At 36.6% G+C, this 20,403-nt stretch overlaps 1 long non-coding RNA gene across 1 annotated transcript; it reads right to left on the bottom strand.

Moving 5' to 3' along the window:
* Positions 1-153: 153 nt before the first annotated feature.
* LOC146917955 (uncharacterized) lies at positions 154-19,018 on the bottom strand. Its single transcript, XR_015014215.1, has 2 exons — positions 18,450-19,018; positions 154-565 (listed from the first exon to the last, which is right to left on the bottom strand). It is a non-coding gene; the product is annotated as an uncharacterized LOC146917955 (long non-coding RNA).
* Positions 19,019-20,403: the final 1,385 nt, after the last annotated feature.

Raw genomic sequence — 20,403 nt, 5'->3', positions numbered from 1 at the left:
AGTTGACTACTTTCATTTACGTTGTGATTATAAGTTGGCTCAAGATTAAAGAAACTAGATCATCTGCCCGTGCTACCGCACGGGTCATATATAGTTAAAAACATAACACAATGATCTATATAATATACGTAAGTTATTTGATAAAGCACTATGAATGAGTTAAATATAATCTCTTATAAACGGCGAATGGCTATGAATACATTAACAATGCGCTTAGCAATAGTAAACATACACAATCACTATAGAATCAAAGAATTTTATATTTCATTCAATTTGATATTTTTTTGTTATTAAGACAGCAATAGAATGTGTCTATATTTTTCTACAATTTTAATACAATATTACTTATGCACACACTGCTTAGTCTTAACAATCATTTATTGTTCTGGTATTGAACAATGTATCTTTATTTTTCTACAATTTTAATACAAAATTACTACACCACTGTCATTTACAATTAGAATGCACAATGTCACAATCGGAAAAAAAAAAAACACACATTAAGCTTCATTTGAGATTAGCTCCACCTTAAGTTTTGTAGGAACAATGACACTTTCTTCTTTGTCTGCAATGAGTTAAGATCCTCTCCATTTGGTATTCTCTCCATTTCATCCATTTGGAGAGATATAGACACAAAAAAATCTCGAAAAACTAAAAAGTAATTAATGATGGTGGGACCCACTTAATAGTGGGACCCACTATCTATTTTATGTGTCTATCTCTCTCCAAATTGCATACTCCATTTATTATACAAAATGGAGAGGATTTTTACCCGTCTGCAATAGGGACAAAATATTGACGAATTAAAAATAGGTGGGAAAAAATATTAAAGAATTGAAAATAGGAAAAGAGAATAAGCATAAGTACCTATCAAAAATAGAATAAAAGTGACTTAATTATATGAAAGATGCCCTGGAAAAATTAAATCATCATTCCTTTTGTCATAATAATTAAGTTAATCTAATTCTTTGAAAAGAAAAAGTTAAATTAATATAGCTTATATGGTAGCACAAAAAAAATAGCTTATATGGAACACAATGGTTGGACCTGAAAAGCTATTGTCGTTCTATTATTTCCATAGTTGAATTTAAATACAATGAACCCAAGGGATCCCCATCATGTGAGTATCTTCTATAGAAGAGCCTCCAATGTTAACAAATTGAAGTTTTATTGCAATTACTTAACCTAAGTTATTCTACGATTTGAGCCATTGTGCACACTAAATCATTATTTATTAGCACCCTAACACTTTAGTCTTATTAACAAATATCTAGCTTTAAAATATGCGGCTATTTATGAAAATGTTTCAGTCCAGGCAATGAAGTATCAACAAACACCATGAAAGACTTGAAAAAGTTTTATATTGCTTTTGAAAATGATGTTAGATCATAACAATATATATTAGAAACATATTTATAAGATAAAATATTTTATTCTTTCAAACTTTAGAACCTACGGTAGATAAATAAGGATTTACAGGTAAGAACACACACCTAAGATTATCAATCACATAATATTTATCTAACTAAACAGTTGGAAACATTTCATCTTAGTATGGTGAGACTTCTTACTTGCCTGCAATACTTTTCATCTAAAGAACATATCAAATTATTCAGACTATTTTATTAACAGTTGAAAGCAAAATAAATGTTCAATGTTATGTGAAAACATTAGACTTCAAACAATAACTTCAAATACAAAATATCAATGAAATAAACTAAATCAAAAGAGAATAGAAAAGTTAACTAATTATAAGTGAAAATTCACACAAACATATCAAACATGTGGAAGAGGAAAAAGTAAAAAGAAGAAAAATTGATTCTCAAAGATGATTTTATTTACTTTCTTTTCTTATGTCTTCCACATCTAGAGTGGTTGTGCTCTGTTCTCATGAGTTTGTTGAGAGAAAAAGATTTCACCCAATTAGCTAATGAGCAAATGAAAGTGACAAACAATCCCCAAAACAAAAACCTCCCAAACCCAGGAAATCCTTCATTAATAGTGACTGTAAGGTAGGAATAAAAAAAATATGTCACAAACAAAATCAGTTTACATTGAAAGTAATTAAGAAAAGTTTTAAATCATTGAATAAAATGAAGGAAACCATGATAATGTGAATATCAACATGAACTGCTGTTTTATCTTGGTTTTTCGGGTGTCAAACATTGATTACGTTTGAACCTTTTGAACCTTTGATATCTCATTTTTTCTTGGGAAGGGAAAAATAAGAAAAACCCTTGAGAATCGAGGTCCGGGAGTTGTTTCCGCTACGGGAAGGTGTTAGGCACCCATAACGACTATAGTATCCTATAGGAACCGTTTTTACTTTCTACGCGCGCGCTTTATTTTTAAATGTTATTTGAAAGTGATATTTACACCTAATGTAACACCCATACCAGACGTATCTAGAAAGTCTGGCACGTGCGTTAATATTAGTACTGGATACATTAAAATATACAACAATTAAAAACTTCGAATGAATAATATTTACATCAAGTTACGTTCGTATAAATAATAATACAACACAACTCATCCATACATAAAAATACATCCTTGATGTCCATAATGTCCTGCAGCTTTACGAACGAACCCTTGAAGTAATATCCATCCGGCTCCGCACAAACCTAATCATCCTGCTTATCTGAAACAAATAAGGATTGGGATGAGACATAATGTCTCAGTGAGTTCCCCTAATCCTAGGCTATAGGCAACCTCAAGGGGAAACCTACGGTCACCACGTGTCTACATTACAACCTGACGGTTGATTATACGTGTATGGGGACTTGTATACTTAGACGGTCGTGCATACTAGGGCCGTCATAGTCTTATCTCACTTGTTATAGGCTTCACTTCCTATACGTGTCATGGCGGCCAAGGGGGAATCTAGGACCGCAATGCCAAGAATATGCTCTACGTATCGAGGCCTAACATAACATATCATGACACGAGTCTAAACCGGACGATTAGGGGAACCTAAGATCGTCATCGGTATCATAATCTTTACTTACTCTATTCCATGTCTTATACTTGTTTCATAGCATCTAGTGCTCTTGTTCTTGAACCCAATCGTGCATGGAACCATTCTAGCATATCATAACATAATCATAATCATGAGGAACATAATCGTATTCATATCATGCATAAACGTATCTAAGTTCATTCATTAGGTTAGCGTTGAACACACAAACATTATCTTGATTCATTTTACGGATAGTCCCGGGTGGAGTAACCCCGAAATCAATCCCATACATGACCGATGTACGTACATCGGACTCCCTCGGTGTCGTGCGGGTCCCTTGCGGCTTAAACCGTTCCCCTTAGGTCGAGAACCTCCCGTATCCCCCTGGCGTGGATAACAAGAGACACGAGCACCTACGTCTTGTTACTCAGTGACATGCGGGTCCCTTGCGGCTTAAATCGTTCTCATTACGAGAAACCCTTGTATCCCCCTGATGTGGATAACAAGAGACATGTCACCTACACATATTAAGTCATGGTCTTGTCGTGCATATAAGTTAAACATGTACATACTTGATTGTTTACCTCGGAACCTTAATCGAACCGATTAGTGGTAAACTCTTACTCGTTCATATTCATACCTAATCATGGTGGAGAGACTAACTAGTCAATCCACGGCTTACGTACTTGCTAAATCATTCTAGCTCTTGTGCGAAGAGATTACACTTCGCGTCTTATCTTTCTAGGGATTCTTGCTAAACATACTAGTTCTCGACTAGCTAAGCCGAGGCTCTACATACATTCCCTTTCTTAGTTCATTACTACCCCATCATGCTTAAACTCTCTTGAGCCATCCTTGTAATTCATGCTAACATTGCCATGATTAATGATGCAAGGATCAATTGACGAGTTGTGCAAATTTCCAATAGTTACTAAAGACCGAAAATGCCAAAACCCAAGTCTTAAGCCATTTAGAAAATTCTATGATTTCATAAAGCCAAGTTTGTTCCAGTTGAGAAATGAGTGAAAACAGTCAAAGAATACTTCGAAACGATCGCCTCGGACCCCCACACGACTGCCCCCAAGCACCCGAGCGCAAGACAACGCGGACGTTGTCATGTCTGGGGCGCCTGGCGCCAAGAGTTGGGCGCCTAGTGCTGGCTCCCTGTGTGTGGGCGCCTAGCGCCCTTGTACAGGCGCAGATCTGCGAACTTTCGCGTTTTCGGTGCTTTCGGCTAAGGGTTTTCGCCATTTTCGACCCAAAATTCGTCCAATTTGACCCTATAATGCACCAAACACATCCAACAACTTGTATAGACTTATTTAAACATTTACCATGGCAATTTTAACATGTAAACAACTAGGATTGGCTTGGGGTACTAAAGTTCCATAAAAACTAAACTAACATATATCATGATTTTTCTACAAGATTAATCAATCCCAAAGGTGGGTAATCTATCTATGGAACTCACCTAGCTTGTTCCTTGTGTTTTCCTCAAGCTTCAAGCTTCTCATGTTCAAACCCTAACTTTGATTCCAAGCTTCTACTCATTCCCTTTGTTGTTTCTTGCTCTGGAAGTTGTCATGATCCTTGCTTGACCATCTTTGATCCAACCCAAAGCTTCTTCAACAAAACCCTAATCTCATGATTTATTCCCTTGTGAGGATAGAGTGGAAGAACAAGCCCAATACAAGCTCATACTTGTTCCTTGATCTTGGAAGTACCATACATAAGCTTGATCATGAGGAGGAAGAAGTTTTTGAATAGATTGGTGGAGTGAATGAGTGAAGGGGGCGATGGAGAAGAGTAGAGAGAAGGAAGAGCAATTCCTTTTTCCCCAACCTAGAGAGAGGAAAGATGGAAAGGAATGAGATATTTTGGGAGAAAACCAAATAAATATCCTTACCACGTGCAATTACTCAATTGCCCTTGCCTTAAACGTGTTTAGCTTGACTCTGGTACATAAGTCCATACTTTACTAACATCACTTAATAATATCCTCCATTGAACATAACATACTTCACCATAATTGTTTTCTATGACTCTTAGTCCTCTGATACGTTTGTCAGATAAAATTTCCATTAGCAGACGAGCGGGATGTTACACCTAAGGGTTTACTAAGTGAAGAATTGGAGGGAGAAGAAAGTGTTTGAATTTTTATTTTATTTGAATTGAAGGAATTTTGATTCCTTGCCTATGTACCCTTTTAAGGGATCAAATCCACCGTAGTTCTCTTCCAAAAAATGTTTTTGTTTTTGTTGGTTAATTTTAAGTTTGAAAATTGGAACTTTGAAGAATGGAGATTGAGAGGCCTTAAAGGCATGAGATTTTAAGAAAAAGTGAGGTTTGATTAGTTATTTTGAAAAAGGTCAAGTATGATTAATTTTCATTGAAATTTGATTAAGAAAATAAAAGAAAAAATACAATGGGATTTTGATCCCAAGGTTTATTGTGAAAATGATTTGAGTGATATTGTTCAAATTTTTGGAAAATTGATTTTTCTAAGTGTAAATCCTAAGCATTCATCTAAACATGCAATCCTAAACATACATCTAAACATGCATAACCTAAGCATACATCTAAAGTGTGGTGTGTGCATGTGTCGGTGCTTGTGTCGGTGTACATCATTAGAGTCCATTGTCCTTTACATCATTGGCCTAGTTTACATTCTATGGTCTTGCAAGAATTTAAAATTGAATGAAGTAAAATACAAAATTCCTAGGTCTTTACATTCTAAGTATTGCATGAATTGTAAAATGCAAGAAAATAAGGGCTAAGAATGTGAGAGGGAGGATGAAATGTTTATGAAATGAATGGAACACAATGAAATTGTTAGTAGCATAAGGTATAATATGGTAAAAGTAAAGCAAGAGAAACACTATAACAAAAGCATGGAAATTAACACAAGATAATGCAAAATATAGCTAAAAACTCCACTTCAAAAAAACAAGGATCATATGGCCTATGATTCTCATAATTCACCATATTTTTAAAGTCATAAACTCAAATCTTAGAATGAGAATCAAGACAACATGATGAACTTGACATTTTTAAAGTGAATTTGGACACATATGCATTATTTATTCACAATCATAACTTGCAAACCAAGCAATTAACCAAAGTTCACACACATGCAGCAAAAGCATATACAAACAGTAGTCAAAGCTTCATAGAATCATATGACATGTATATCAAACAAATATCAAGAACATAGAACGAAATTGAGCAATTTTTCAAAGGGTTTTTTCACATAAAGTCAAGAAATAATGCAAGAAAATGTGATAGTATTTTTTTTTTACCAAATTTTCAGTAAACAAAATGCATAGAAACATCACAACAATAACAAGAAGCATACATGGAAATTTTTAGAATTTTTAAGGGACCTTTTAGTTCAAGAACATGCAAAATTTCACAAATTTTATCAAAAAATAGTAAACAACTAACAAGAAAAATTCCTCACACATTTTTAATCAAGATTTATTATGTAAAACAGATCAGGAATTACAAAAAATACAAGAAAACAACTAGGAAAATTTTAGGAAGCTTATTAAAATTTTCAAGTGAGCCAGGGGTGTAAAAATTTAAAGCACAGTAGTAAAATAGCAAGAAATTGAGGTGAAACCGAAATACCTAGCAAGACCAAACTCAGGCCCAAAGATTGAGATGGATTTGGGTACACAGGACGCTACAGGGGCCGTTAAATTGATTCAAATGGATCAGGCCTGGATCTAACGGTCTATACTACAGGGAACGTTGAACCTGGGTGAACCATACTGGTTTATGCGAACCGGTCCGGTTCACACCTTATATATATATGCTGGGAGCCGGTTTTTCTTCATTTGCTAGTGTTCTTTCTCTCTCTAACCTTGTAACGCTCTCTCTTCTCTCTACACACAAAAGCCTGGTCGGGAAATGAGAAAGGGGCGGAGGACGGTGGTCGAAGGCTGAGGAAGATGAAGATTCATCGGAATCTTCATCTTCACCGGCGATCTGACGCCATTTTTGAATCTAAACACATAAAACAGATCGTCTCCCTCTCCCGTTCTTGTTCCTGATGTTCAAACGTTCAAGAACCTCTTCGTTTTTACTAGATCTAAGGTGCATGGATTCGGTTCTTCGAAGTATTTAAACGATGCAACATCATAGTAACAAACCAAAAACGTACATGAATCAAGTTGAGAAAGAGAGAAACGATACCGAATAGCTTGTGATGATGAACTTCTGATGAGATCCACGCGATTCTTCTTCGTCCTTTGATTTTCTGGAAACATTCAAACCCTAACCACTTCAATCTTTGCAGGTTTGAGGTTCTTTTCGTTGCTGATCCTTGATTCGTTGTTTAATTCGAAACCCTAGGGTTTTCGAATGGCTCGAATTGGATTTTGCTTCGTCGTTGTTGGATGTTTGTGGATTCGGCGTTGATGAAATTGACTTGATCTTGATGAAGCTGTTTCGAATCTTTACTGGATTTGATTCAATTTTGTTGAATGCTTCTTGATTGATTCGGTTATTGTGTTTTCTGGAGATGAATGTGATGATGATTTTGATGAATGTTCATCATGTTCTTCACCAATTTCTGGGTTTTGATCGGTTTGGGAAGAGAGAGAGAGATTGATTTCTGTTTCTGAAATGTTGTTGATGTGGCGTTGAATCAATGGATCTGATGACTCTGATTGATGAGGTGGCCTTTTATAGGCTGCCACTTGTGCACTCTGGACCAATAAGACACTGCCACGTGGACACAAGCTTGTAACAAACTTCTGGACCAATCTGCAATTATTAAAAATTGAAGGACTAAAAAGAAAAATGACAACAAGGACTAAAAATGCAATTATTAGAAATTTTAGGACTAAAATAAAAAATTAAAAATAAAATTGAATTAAAATGGGCAAACGGAAAATAACGTAAAGTGAAACGATTAAAAATAACAAAACCGACAAAAACGAACCAATTACTTAAATGAGGTACTTTAAAGTAACCTCTCTCTGTCGAAATTTCGTGTGAAATGACCAAAATGCCCTTGGGGACCAAAACGACTCAAAATGACTCAGATGCAATTTTAAAATGGATTTTATCATGAAATTAAAGCAAGAGTTTATTCAAACCAATTGAAAAGACTCAGAGACAATTTTTAGAAATTAAACAGAGTTTTTAACACATGAAAAGACTAAAATGCCCCTAGGGCTAAACTGACTCAAAATGACTTCAAATGCAATTTTTGAAATGGATTTTGACATAGAATTGAAATAAAGACTTATTCGAACCAATTGAAAAGACTCAAACAATTTTTAAAGGACTAAAATGAGTTTGGATGCGGGAAATGACTAAAATACCCTTTTTCATGAATTTTGTAAACAACATTGAAATAAGATGCAGAGAAAGATGCAATTGATCAGAGACAAATTCAAATGACTTGGAATTCAAGAAACATGTAAAAAGCCATAGTTGAAAAGGTTTTTTAAAGCTAAATTGAGAGATAAAGCAGAGTAAAATGTCAGTGTGAATCAATAGCAAATTGACAATTCTTCAAAAGTAATAGACATATATCAAAGATGAAAGAAAATTTTGAACAAGTATTTTTATGTCCAAAATTAGGGTATAACAGCTGCCCCTATTTAAGTTTCTTTGTCTGGAGAGTCAAGAGACGAAGTCTTTGATTTGACGGGACGAAGATACTTAAATATTAACATTTGCACTGTTTTTGGACATAAAAATACGCTCTCACATTTTCGAAAAACATGAATGCCATACAACATTTTGATTATGAATGCAAGACAAACAACTGGAGTCTACAGAGCATGTCATATCACTGGGGATCTAGGTAGACATTGACAGGGCAGACAAACCAGGGGATAAAAGAGAGGTACAAGCTGCTCTTTGGATCGAACCTGCCATTTGACCAAGAGATACAAACAAGAGATGGATACAAGCTGTTCTTTGGATCGAACTTGCCACTTGACCAAGAGATACAAACAAGAGATAGGTACAAGCTGTTCTTTGGATCGAACTTGCCACTTGATTGAAAACATAGCCATACAGGCAGATACAAGCTGTTCTTTGGATCGAACTTGCCGCTTGATCGGAGATATAGACAAAGGGTAGGTACAAGCTGTTCTTTGGATCGAACTTGTCGTTTGACTGATAACAAAGCATAAGTTGGGTACAAACTGTTCTTTGGATCGAACTTGTCGTTTGTCCGAGAATATAGGCATATAAGCAGGTACAAGCTGTTCTTTGGATCGAACTAGCCACTTGGCCAATAACAAGATACAAATTGGAAGTTTGATTTAACAAGATACCAATTGAGGGTAAATTGACATTGACTTGATTTGAAGATAGACATGACCATTTTTGTTGGCCCAAAAGCAAATTGAGAGTGAATTGACATTGATTTGAATTGAACTGAAAGTTGACATTGAAAGTGGCATTGAGAGTTGAGAATAATCAGAGACATAGACATAGACATTGAATTTGATAGTTGAAATTGATTTGAATTGAATTGGAAATTGGAATTGAACTGAAATTGAGATTGGATTGAAATTGGAGATTGACTTGAAATTGGAGATTGAGTTGAAAATGAAATTAAGATTGAGAGTTGAATTGAGATTGAGATTGGATTGAATTGAAATTGAACTAAATTGAAATTTAGATTGCTTCGGATTGAGATTGAATTGAATCTGAAATTGAGTTTGAGAGTTGAAATTGAATTGATTTGAAATTTGAGATTGAATTGAAATTGAAATTGCTTCGAATTGAGATTTGAGAGTTGAGATTGCATCGAATTTGAGATTTGACATGAATTGAAATTGAGGTTTGAGGGTTGAGATTGCATCGAATTTGAGATTTGAAATGAATTGACATTGAGGTTGAATCAAACTGAAATTGGAGATTGCTTCGAATTGAGATTGAGAATTGAATTGGATTGAGAATTGAAAATGGACTGAACTGAGAATTTGAAATTAAATTGAATTGGGATTTGAGATTGATTTGAAGTGAAACTGAGATTGAATTGAAATTGGGAATTGAAATTTGAAATTGAATTGAGTTGGAAGTTGAATTTGGAAATGTAAAATGTATGTATGGTATAACAAGATTATTAAATGCATGGGCACATAAAATGCATGATTATGCATGTATGAATGCTTGAAAATGCATGATTGGGGGTTTGTAATTTGGCAGAGAAGCTTCACAGAGATAGACAAAACATTGGAAGAATGGGCACGTAGTGGTTCGTGCTGAAACATATTCACATGGGAATCCTCTTTGGAGAGACCGTCGTCAAGAGACGTATCAGCACCATGGCTGAGGGCAAGACATCACACATCACACATTCAAAACTTGTAGAAGAAGGAACCTCGGAAAATTTTGATACAAGTTGCCGTTGCCAGGCGTGTCAGTGCTGGGTAAACATCGGATGTTCGCATCTGGGTAAACACGGGCATTCAGGTCTTGTCGGTATCCGATGTTCCACAATCTTGGGGTCTAGACCCGGCATATCTTCGTAGGACCATGCAAAGATATCTGGATAATCACGGAGAAGCTGAGTAATCTTCTTTTTTAGCTCTGGCTCAAGTGCAGCACCAATCTTGATCTCTCGCTTGTTCTCTTCAGTACCCAGGTTGATAAGCTCAATCTCTTCCTGGTGAGGCTGAATGGCTTTTCTTTCTTGCTCAAGCAGTCGAGTGATCTCATGCGGTATCTCTTCATCACCATCCTCATCTTCAGCTTCATATACCAGGAATTCAAAATTTGGAGGAACCATAGGGTCACTGTGTTCAACGGGTTTATTATGGTTCAATCTGCATAATATGATTGGGATGATTTTAGAAAAAAAAAGTTTTTCATGCAGATTTTTGAAATTAATAAGAAAATACAGATGTTTTGGTTTTTTCTGGCATTACCATTATTTCCAAGAAAAAGGCACTAAAAAAGTAAAAAACAAAGAGTCGCGGGAAAGACGACAACTTTTATTGATAACGGCAATGCCAAAACAAACATGCCCTTACAAAGACATCACTTTCGCCTTGGGCAGAGCGAAAGGCTTGTTATTTTGTAAACAAAGAAAAACATGAGCAACAAGACACATTACATGGAAGCATGCATGACTAAAGGAACATCAACAGCCTCCCAATTTCTCACAGTGTCTCCTGGTGTGACAAACAAAGGTGCACAACTACTTTCAGCAGCATCTCCAGCGATAGCATTGATGAACCCAGCACTGTAGAAAGTTCCTATTGAAACACTTGAGGTCGGGGTGAAGCCGAGGCCCTCTGAACAGGAAGCATGATCATGATTAAACAAGGAAGCTTGGCAAGGCTTGACATGTAGTAGCACAAAAGGAGTGACAACATTACGGACATCTAAAGTGGGGGTCATTCTTGGCATTCCATCTTCATCAAAGTCACAGATTCTTTCAAAAGCTTCAATCATGTTAACGGCCCCATGATCCGGAAGTGGGTTGTCAAGGACGTGCGGGACACTGTTTTCAAAAGCCAACCATCCTCTGTCTATCAAATCCTTCACAACATATTTCAGGGCATAGCATCCTTCAACATCATGACCTTGAGCGCCCTGATGGAATTCACATGTAAGATCCTGTCGGAACCTGGGAGGCAGTGGCGTAGGCGGAGGCTTGCCTGGTCTAGTGACACAATGTCCCTTAGCAAGCAGAGTTGGGAGCAGATCAGCATACCGCATTGGTATCGGTGGAAAATAAGTCCTGGGTCGGGGTCCCTGTTGTTGCTGCTGTGGAGCAGGAGGCTGTTGTTGTACCTGTTGAGCAACGGCATTAACGGGTGCTGGTGATTGGCCCGGTGGCAGAGGATATTGCTGGTAGAATGGTGCGAAGAAGGGATGTTGAGAGTACTGCATGTATTGATAGGGTAAAGGTAACTGAGCGGCATTAGGAACAGCAGCAGCTGCAGACTGTTTTCCAGATAACATCCCTACCTCGGATTCCTTTTTCTTATGATGGCCGTTACCGTACTTCTTCGGTGCACTGGCTGAAGATTCACCCTTCTCAAGAACAATGATGCCTTCTCTGACAGCCTCCTCTAGACGAGTTCCCATAGTAACCATGTCGGAGAAGTTATTTGGTGCAGAGACTATCATTCTTTCCATGTACTCTTTCTTTAAAGTTTTCAGGAACGTCTATGTCAGTTCCTCCTCATCAAGCCGAGGTGTCACACGGGCAGCTGCCCCTCTCCATCTCTGAGCATATTAACGGAAAGTTTCATCTGATTTCTGAGACAAAGACTTAAGAGAGTCCCTATTCGGCTTCAAGCGGGTTATTGAACTCATAATGACTTTCAAAAGCAGCAGCAAGTTCCTCAAAGGTATGGATATTATCTTTACTCAAGCCGGTCGCACAGTGTGCGCAACAGGGTCGGTAACAATAGTTGTCACTTGAGGCATAGAAGTATTTGCATGAGTATGAGTTGTTGTAGGAATAGGTCTCTGATTGGCAACACCAGAAGCGCCGGCTGCAGCATTAGGAGCATAGAAAGGTGGGAGTCCATAAGGGCGCCCATTGGGCATAGTAAACTGAGGATCAGAAGCCACTGTAGACCCTGGGATAGATGGAATCGCTTCAGTAATAACCGGGACAGATACGGCTGGCTATTCTTGTGCAGCCATCAGAGTGGTCATGTGCCTTAGACAGGTCTTCTTTCATAGCAGCCAGTTCGGCACGGAGCTGAGCATTTTCTTCTTCAACACTAGCCATGTTTCTTCTCTTATGCAATCTTGTCTGATGAATTCGATCTGGTTGGTAAACCTTACGAACACGAGCCACCTTTCAGACTGCGGCGGAAAAACCAGGAGGCAATGAGCACGAGGAAAGTTTTTTGTGACCGATGAATGCATATGATGCATGAAATGTATTAATGCATATGCAAAAGACTCTTTTTTATGTTATCGAAGGGTTTTAGACAAGTTAGAAATTTGTAAACATTATTAGGAATAGAAAAAGAGTTTCGGATTGTAGTTGATTCCACCCCGGGTACCAAGAAGAGGTACATTAAGAAACTTTCCACCACCGAAGATAATCTCTTTGACTCTAGCAGCGGGGGTAAGCCAAACCACTTCATTAGGAGTGAGAGTCATGATCCTTTGTGAAATAGACCAATTCTCCGGATTATCATGGAAGGACTTTGGAAGGTGCGAAATAAACCACCTATATAAGAGAGGTATGCAGCAAAAGATGTATCCACGACCCTTGCCGGATCGATCATGAATAGCATGGTATGTGTCAGCTAGTAAAGTAGGAACCGGATTCTTGGAGCGGAAGATCATGATAGCATTCATGTCCACAAAGTCATCAAGGTGTGGAAAGAGAATAAGCCCATAGATAAGTAATGCAAGAATAGCCTCAAGAGTGTCCTGACAACTGGTTTTGAGATTGACTTTCTCAAGTAGATACTTCAAAGTGAACCCTCGGATGCGATCCTTAGTGACAAGATTTTTGGAAACATCAGTGGTCTTGAGATAGAGATCTTTAGCAATAACCAATGGAGTAGGGGGATTCTCAAGTCCTGCGAAAGGTATGCCCTTGGCTATAGGTAAACCTGTCAAGGAAGCATAAGCCTCTAGAGTAGGCACCAACTGAAAGTCAGGAAAAGTGAAGCACCGACAATCCCGATCATAGAATTGCACTAGAGTGTGCACAAGCTTCTCATCCACATTAGTCCGGAGAATAGTAAGTAGATCCCCATAACGGTGTCGGAAACCATTTGGATCCTTAACCTTGAGTGACAAATCTCTCAAACTAGCCAAATCCACTTCCATGAACTTGTATGACTTAGTCTTCCCCATTCCTACAATGTTTACAAATTCAATTTGTCTAAGCCCTTCGATAAATGCATGAAAAAAAAAAGTTTATGCATGTATGCATGTATGCATGATCACATTCAAGTACGGAGAAAACATGGAGGGATAAGATTCAAAGTCATGGAGTCATGGGTGGACACGGTGTCCGATGAAACTAGGGCTTTAGGAAATAGTAACCGGGTTCTAAAAAGTTCCCAAGTCGCAACCTCTCCGGCGAACACCATGGTGGCACGAGACAAACACTCGCTCCATGATTATTCGTAAGAAGGTTTAACTTGAGTGTAGTGTCGCGTGACGACTAAAACTCGAGACAACACTCGGTTTAGCCTCCGCACTACATCCTAGAAAATGGCCATGGATGGGTTCGGTTATCTACGGTCCATAGCGTCATAGAACAATTGGAAGTAAAGTGCCTAAACGCGACAAACATGCGCCGACAACATCACCCCCAAAATGCCTCAGCTATGTGGGATTGATCGCATAATCCAATGCACGAGGCAACCCCCAGATTGAATTCTCGATTATATCCCTCCTAAATCCTAAGTTCACTCAGCCCGGGTGCAGGGCTTTGATATTCTCACCCCCACACGTTTGCAAAAATTTAAACATTTATTCACATAAGAAAGCAAGTAAAAGAAACAAGTAAAAACAAAGCGCAAGCGTGGAAAATAAAAACTAGGCGTAACTCTCGAAACTCCCCAGTGAAGTCGCCAGCTGTTTTATCTTGGTTTTTCGGGTGTCAAACATTGATTACGTTTGAACCTTTTGAACCTTTGATATCTCATTTTTTCTTGGGAAGGGAAAAATAAGAAAAACCCTTGAGAATCGAGGTCCGGGAGTTGTTTTCGCTACGGGAAGGTGTTAGGCACCCATAACGACTATAGTATCCTATAGGAACCGTTTTTACTTTCTACGTGCGCGCTTTATTTTTAAATGCTATTTGAAAGTGATATTTACACCTAAGGGTTTACTAAGTGAAGAATTGGAGGGAGAAGAAAGTGTTTGAATTTTTATTTTATTTGAATTGAAGGAATTTTGATTCCTTGCCTACGTACCCTTTTAAGGGATCAAATCCACCGTAGTTCTCTTCCAAAAAATGTTTTTGTTTTTGTTGGTTGATTTTAAGTTTGAAAATTGGAACTTTGAAGAATGGAGATTGAGAGGCCTTAAAGGCATGAGATTTTAAGAAAAAGTGAGGTTTGATTAGTTATTTTGAAAAGGTCAAGTATGATTAATTTTCATTGAAATTTGATTAAGAAAATAAAAGAAAAAATACAATGGGATTTTGATCCCAAGGTTTATTGTGAAAATGATTTGAGTGATGTTGTTCAAATTTTTGGAAAATTGATTTTTCTAAGTGTAAATCCTAAGCATTCATCTAAACATGCAATCCTAAACATACATCTAAACATGCATAACCTAAGCATACATCTAAAGTGTGGTGTGTGCATGTGTCGGTGCTTGTGTCGGTGTACATCATTAGAGTCCATTGTCCTTTACATCATTGGCCTAGTTTACATTCTATGGTCTTGCAAGAATTTAAAATTGAATGAAGTAAAATACAAACTTCCTAGGTCTTTACATTCTAAGTATTGCATGAATTGTAAAATGCAAGAAAATAAGGGCTAAGAATGTGAGAGGGAGGATGAAATGTTTATGAAATGAATGGAACACAATGAAATTGTTAGTAGCATAAGGTATAATATGGTAAAAGTAAAGCAAGAGAAACACTATAACAAAAGCATGGAAATTAACACAAGATAATGCAAAATATAGCTAAAAACTCCACTTCAAAAAAACAAGGATCACATGGCCTATGATTCTCATAATTCACCATATTTTTAAAGGCATAAATTCAAATCTTAGAATGAGAATCAAGACAACATGATGAACTTGACATTTTTAAAGTGAATTTGGACACATATGCATTATTTATTCACAAACATAACTTGCAAACCAAGCAATTAACCAAAGTTCACACACATGCAGCAAAAGCATATACAAACAGTAGTCAAAGCTTCATAGAATCATATGACATGTATATCAAACAAATATCAAGAACATAGAACGAAATTGAGCAATTTTTCAAAGGGTTTTTTCACATAAAGTCAAGAAATAATGCAAGAAAATGTGATAGTATTTTTTTTTACCAAATTTTCAGTAAACAAAATGCATAGAAACATCACAACAATAACAAGAAGCATACATGGAAATTTTTAGAATTTTTAAGGGACCTTTTAGTTCAAGAACATGCAAAATTTCACAAATTTTATCAAAAAATAGTAAACAACTAACAAGAAAAATTCCGCACACATTTTTAATCAAGATTTATTATGTAAAACAGATCAGGAATTACAAAAAATACAAGAAAACAACTAGGAAAATTTTAGGAAGCTTATTAAAATTTTCAAGTGAGCCAGGGGTGTAAAAATTTAAAGCACAGTAGTAAAATAGCAAGAAATTGAGGTGAAACCGAAATACCTAGCAAGACCAAACCCAGGCCCAAAGATTGAGATGGATTTGGGTACACAGGACGCTACAGGGGCCGTTAGATTGATCCAAATGGATCAGGCCTGGATCTAACGGTCTATACTACAGGGAACGTTGAACCTGGGTGAACCAGACTGGTTTATGCGAACCGGTCCGGTTCACACCTTATATATATGCTGGGAGCCGGTTTTTCTTCATTTACTAGTGTTCTTTCTCTCTCTAACCTTGTAACGCTCTCTCTTCTCTCTACACACAAAAGCCTGGTCGGGAAATGAGAAAGGGGCGGAGGACGGTGGTCGAAGGCTGAGGAAGATGAAGATTCATCAGAATCTTCATCTTCACCGGCGATCTGACGCCATTTTTGAATCTAAACACATAAAACAGATCGTCTCCCTCTCCCGTTCTCGTTCCTGATGTTCAAACGTTCAAGAACCTCTTCGTTTTTACTAGATCTAAGGTGCATGGATTCGGTTCTTCGAAGTATTTAAACGATGCAACATCATAGTAACAAACCAAGAACGTACATGAATCAAGTTGAGAAAGAGAGAAACGATACCGAATAGCTTGTGATGATGAACTTCTGATGAGATCCACGCGATTCTTCTTCGTCCTTTGATTTTCTGGAAACATTCAAACCCTAACCACTTCAATCTTTGCAGGTTTGAGGTTCTTTTCGTTGCTGATCCTTGATTCGTTGTTTAATTCGAAACCCTAGGGTTTTCGAATGGCTCGAATTGGATTTTGCTTCGTCGTTGTTGGATGTTTGTGGATTCGGCGTTGATGAAATTGATTTGATCTTGATGAAGCTGTTTCGAATCTTTACTGGATTTGATTCAATTTTGTTGAATGCTTCTTGATTGATTCGGTTATTGTGTTTTCTGGAGATGAATGTGATGATGATTTTGATGAATGTTCATCATGTTCTTCACCAATTTCTGGGTTTTGATCGGTTTGGGAAGAGAGAGAGAGATTGATTTTTGTTTCTGAAATGTTGTTGATGTGGCGTTGAATCAATGGATCTGATGACTCTGACTGATGAGGTGGCCTTTTATAGGCTGCCACTTGTGCACTCTGGACCAATAAGACACTGCCACGTGGACACAAGCTTGTAACAAACTTCTGGACCAACCTGCAATTATTAAAAATTGAAGGACTAAAAAGAAAAATGACAACAAGGACTAAAAATGCAATTATTAGAAATTTTAGGACTAAAATAAAAAATTAAAAATAAAATTGAATTAAAATGGGCAAACGGAAAATAACGTAAAGTGAAACGATTAAAAATAACAAAACGGACTAAAACGAACCAATTACTTAAATGAGGTACTTTAAAGTAACCTCTCTCTGTCGAAATTTCGTGTGAAATGACCAAAATGCCCTTGGGGACCAAAACGACTCAAAATGACTCAGATGCAATTTTAAAATGGATTTTATCATGAAATTAAAGCAAGAGTTTATTCAAACCAATTGAAAAGACTCAGAGACAATTTTTAGAAATTAAACAGAGTTTTTAACACATGAAAAGACTAAAATGCCCCTAGGGCTAAACTGACTCAAAATGACTTCAAATGCAATTTTTGAAATGGATTTTGACATAGAATTGAAATAAAGACTTATTCGAACCAATTGAAAAGACTCAAACAATTTTTAAAGGACTAAAATGAGTTTGGATGCGGGAAATGACTAAAATACCCTTTTTCATGAATTTTGCAAACAACATTGAAATAAGATGCAGAGAAAGATGCAATTGATCAGAGACAAATTCAAATGACTTGGAATGCAAGAAACATGTACAAAGCCATAGTTGAAAAGGTTTTTTAAAGCTAAATTGAGAGATAAAGCAGAGTAAAATGTCAGTGTGAATCAATAGCAAATTGACAATTCTTCAAAAGTAATAGACATATATCAAAGATGAAAGAAAATTTTGAACAAGTATTTTTATGTCCAAAATTAGGGTATAACAACTGCCATGTTGGTTTTGTTGATATTCTATGGATGCAAGTTAGGGAAGACAGTATCTACACTACAAAAAACAATCTGGATAACCTATAAACAAAACTCATCATATTTTATAGAGCTCATATTTTATAAACAAAATGGAACTTATCTGGTCATATTCATATATTAAAGGAAAGAAAGCCAAGTGGATGTTGAGAGAAAAAGCAAGATATACCTTGCTGTCAAGAGCTAGGGTGTGCAATGGGGTAGTCAATACTACTTAACATAAACCTGCATAAACTTAATGCATTATGAATTATTAGAAAATAAGCTAGCATTCAGGTTTTTTTTTCGCATTACAGAATAAGAATACATAAACTTAATGCATTCTAAATCATTAGTCCATGTTCACCATAGTAGTTTATGATAATCATTAGTTACGTATAAAAGAGGCCAAGTCAGAAGAGTTTACCAACATCAATAATTGCTTCAAGAACAATGAGACCATCTATAACAAAGATTCAAAAACTATTACCTTTAAATAAGTTTACATAGTTATGAAGAAGAAACAAAGAATAGACAATATGGAGATTGAGTATTTGCAGATATGAAGCACACAGAAGAAAAAGAAGGCAAAGTTTAGAGAGGATTCAAAGGAAGACAACTAAAACTAATAAGAAATATTTACATGAACCAAGAAAAACAATTTCTCTCAGCCTAAGCATCCCAAGTTTCCAACTTTATTTTAATTTTTAAGAAAATTAACAGAAGAATTAGAATCTTAAATGATCATCATGTTTGCTTTAAAATGGTAGTGTGCAAAAGTGTTGTTGGAATCAGAGATGGCTGCGGCCGATGGGTGGAGTGTGATGTGAGATGCTTGGTCGCCGCCGATGGATGGGGGAGAGGGTTGGCGGTGGTGATGATGATAAGAGGAAGAAGAAGAAACGCAAGCTTGTTTTGAGAAAGAAGAAACGCGTGTGTTGTGTTTCAAGGAGTGAGAATTGATCAACGGCTGATATGCTAACCCCCTTAATTACAACGATCTAACGGCCGGGATAGATTGGAGCCAAAAAAGTAGGTTTAGGGGTTGAGAATTAGGGTAAGAATGTTTGCTAGGATTAGATATAAAAGATGAGAATAAGAAGTAACATTAAAAGGAAATAATTAATCATAAAATCTGATAAAGTAACATAATAGAAAACACAGTGGCATCAAGTAACACATAAGAAATGCAAGTGAATTCAATGTTCCCAATTCATCTTCAAGCTCATTTTGTAACACATAAGAAATGTAAAATAATTAGATTTACAACAGAGTGAAAGACAAAGGCATATGGCTAAAGATAAAGAAAACAACAAATCACAATGTCTTGTGAGAAAAAATAAATATAAATGACATTCATATTTTCAATCTATAAACACAAAGAGTAAAGAGGAAAGCACGGTTGTTAAAGGTTACCATCAATCCATATATTGGTGTGTTTGAAAATAAAAATTACACATGACTATAAAGTATCAATCAATTTATTAACATTATAATACATAATTGTAAAATCTGTGTAAATATCAATTCACATCCAAACAAACCAAATATATAATGGAATAACAAAGTTAGAAAAAGTTACATGAACAATATCATCATAGATGTTGATTTAGGATCAATTATATACAGTAGCATCTTCATTCCCTAATTAGAGACGTCATATTCAAATTCAAACAATATTCTTAAATCACATATTTAAAAAGGGGGTTAAAAACAATTTCTTACATGTAAATCCTTTAAGAACTCAATGAACACTATATTCGTAATCGTAACCCACGTCCAACAATTGGGCTTCTACATCGAACAATCACCGTTCTCCCATCCATCAGATTTTGCATTCAAAGAAATGGACTAAACTATCACTCCTCATTCGCACCCGCTTCACTATGTTGCCAGCTGCCACATCAAAGGATCTGACCTAAGCTTCAATCAATGCTTTCACAGATATAGGGAGAGACAACTCACCGTGGCAATAGAAAATGATGATATGTGTTTGTTGTGACGATACGATGTCGTAAACAGTGGCGGGGGAGTCAACGACGGCAAGGGTCGTGCCGGAACCGAGAGAGATGAAAGGAGAAAGACGACAGTGAGAGTGGAAAAGACCCGGAAGAAATTGAAACTTTCTTCATGTATGTATGCTT

This window comes from Medicago sativa, chromosome 6, assembly GCF_051527215.1.
Source record: "Medicago sativa cultivar Bolivia chromosome 6, Bolivia_mono, whole genome shotgun sequence".
In the NCBI taxonomy this organism is placed as follows: domain Eukaryota; kingdom Viridiplantae; phylum Streptophyta; class Magnoliopsida; order Fabales; family Fabaceae; genus Medicago; species Medicago sativa.
The sequence above is the reverse complement of the archived record's forward strand: the minus strand, read 5'-3'. Positions and strand labels throughout refer to the sequence as shown.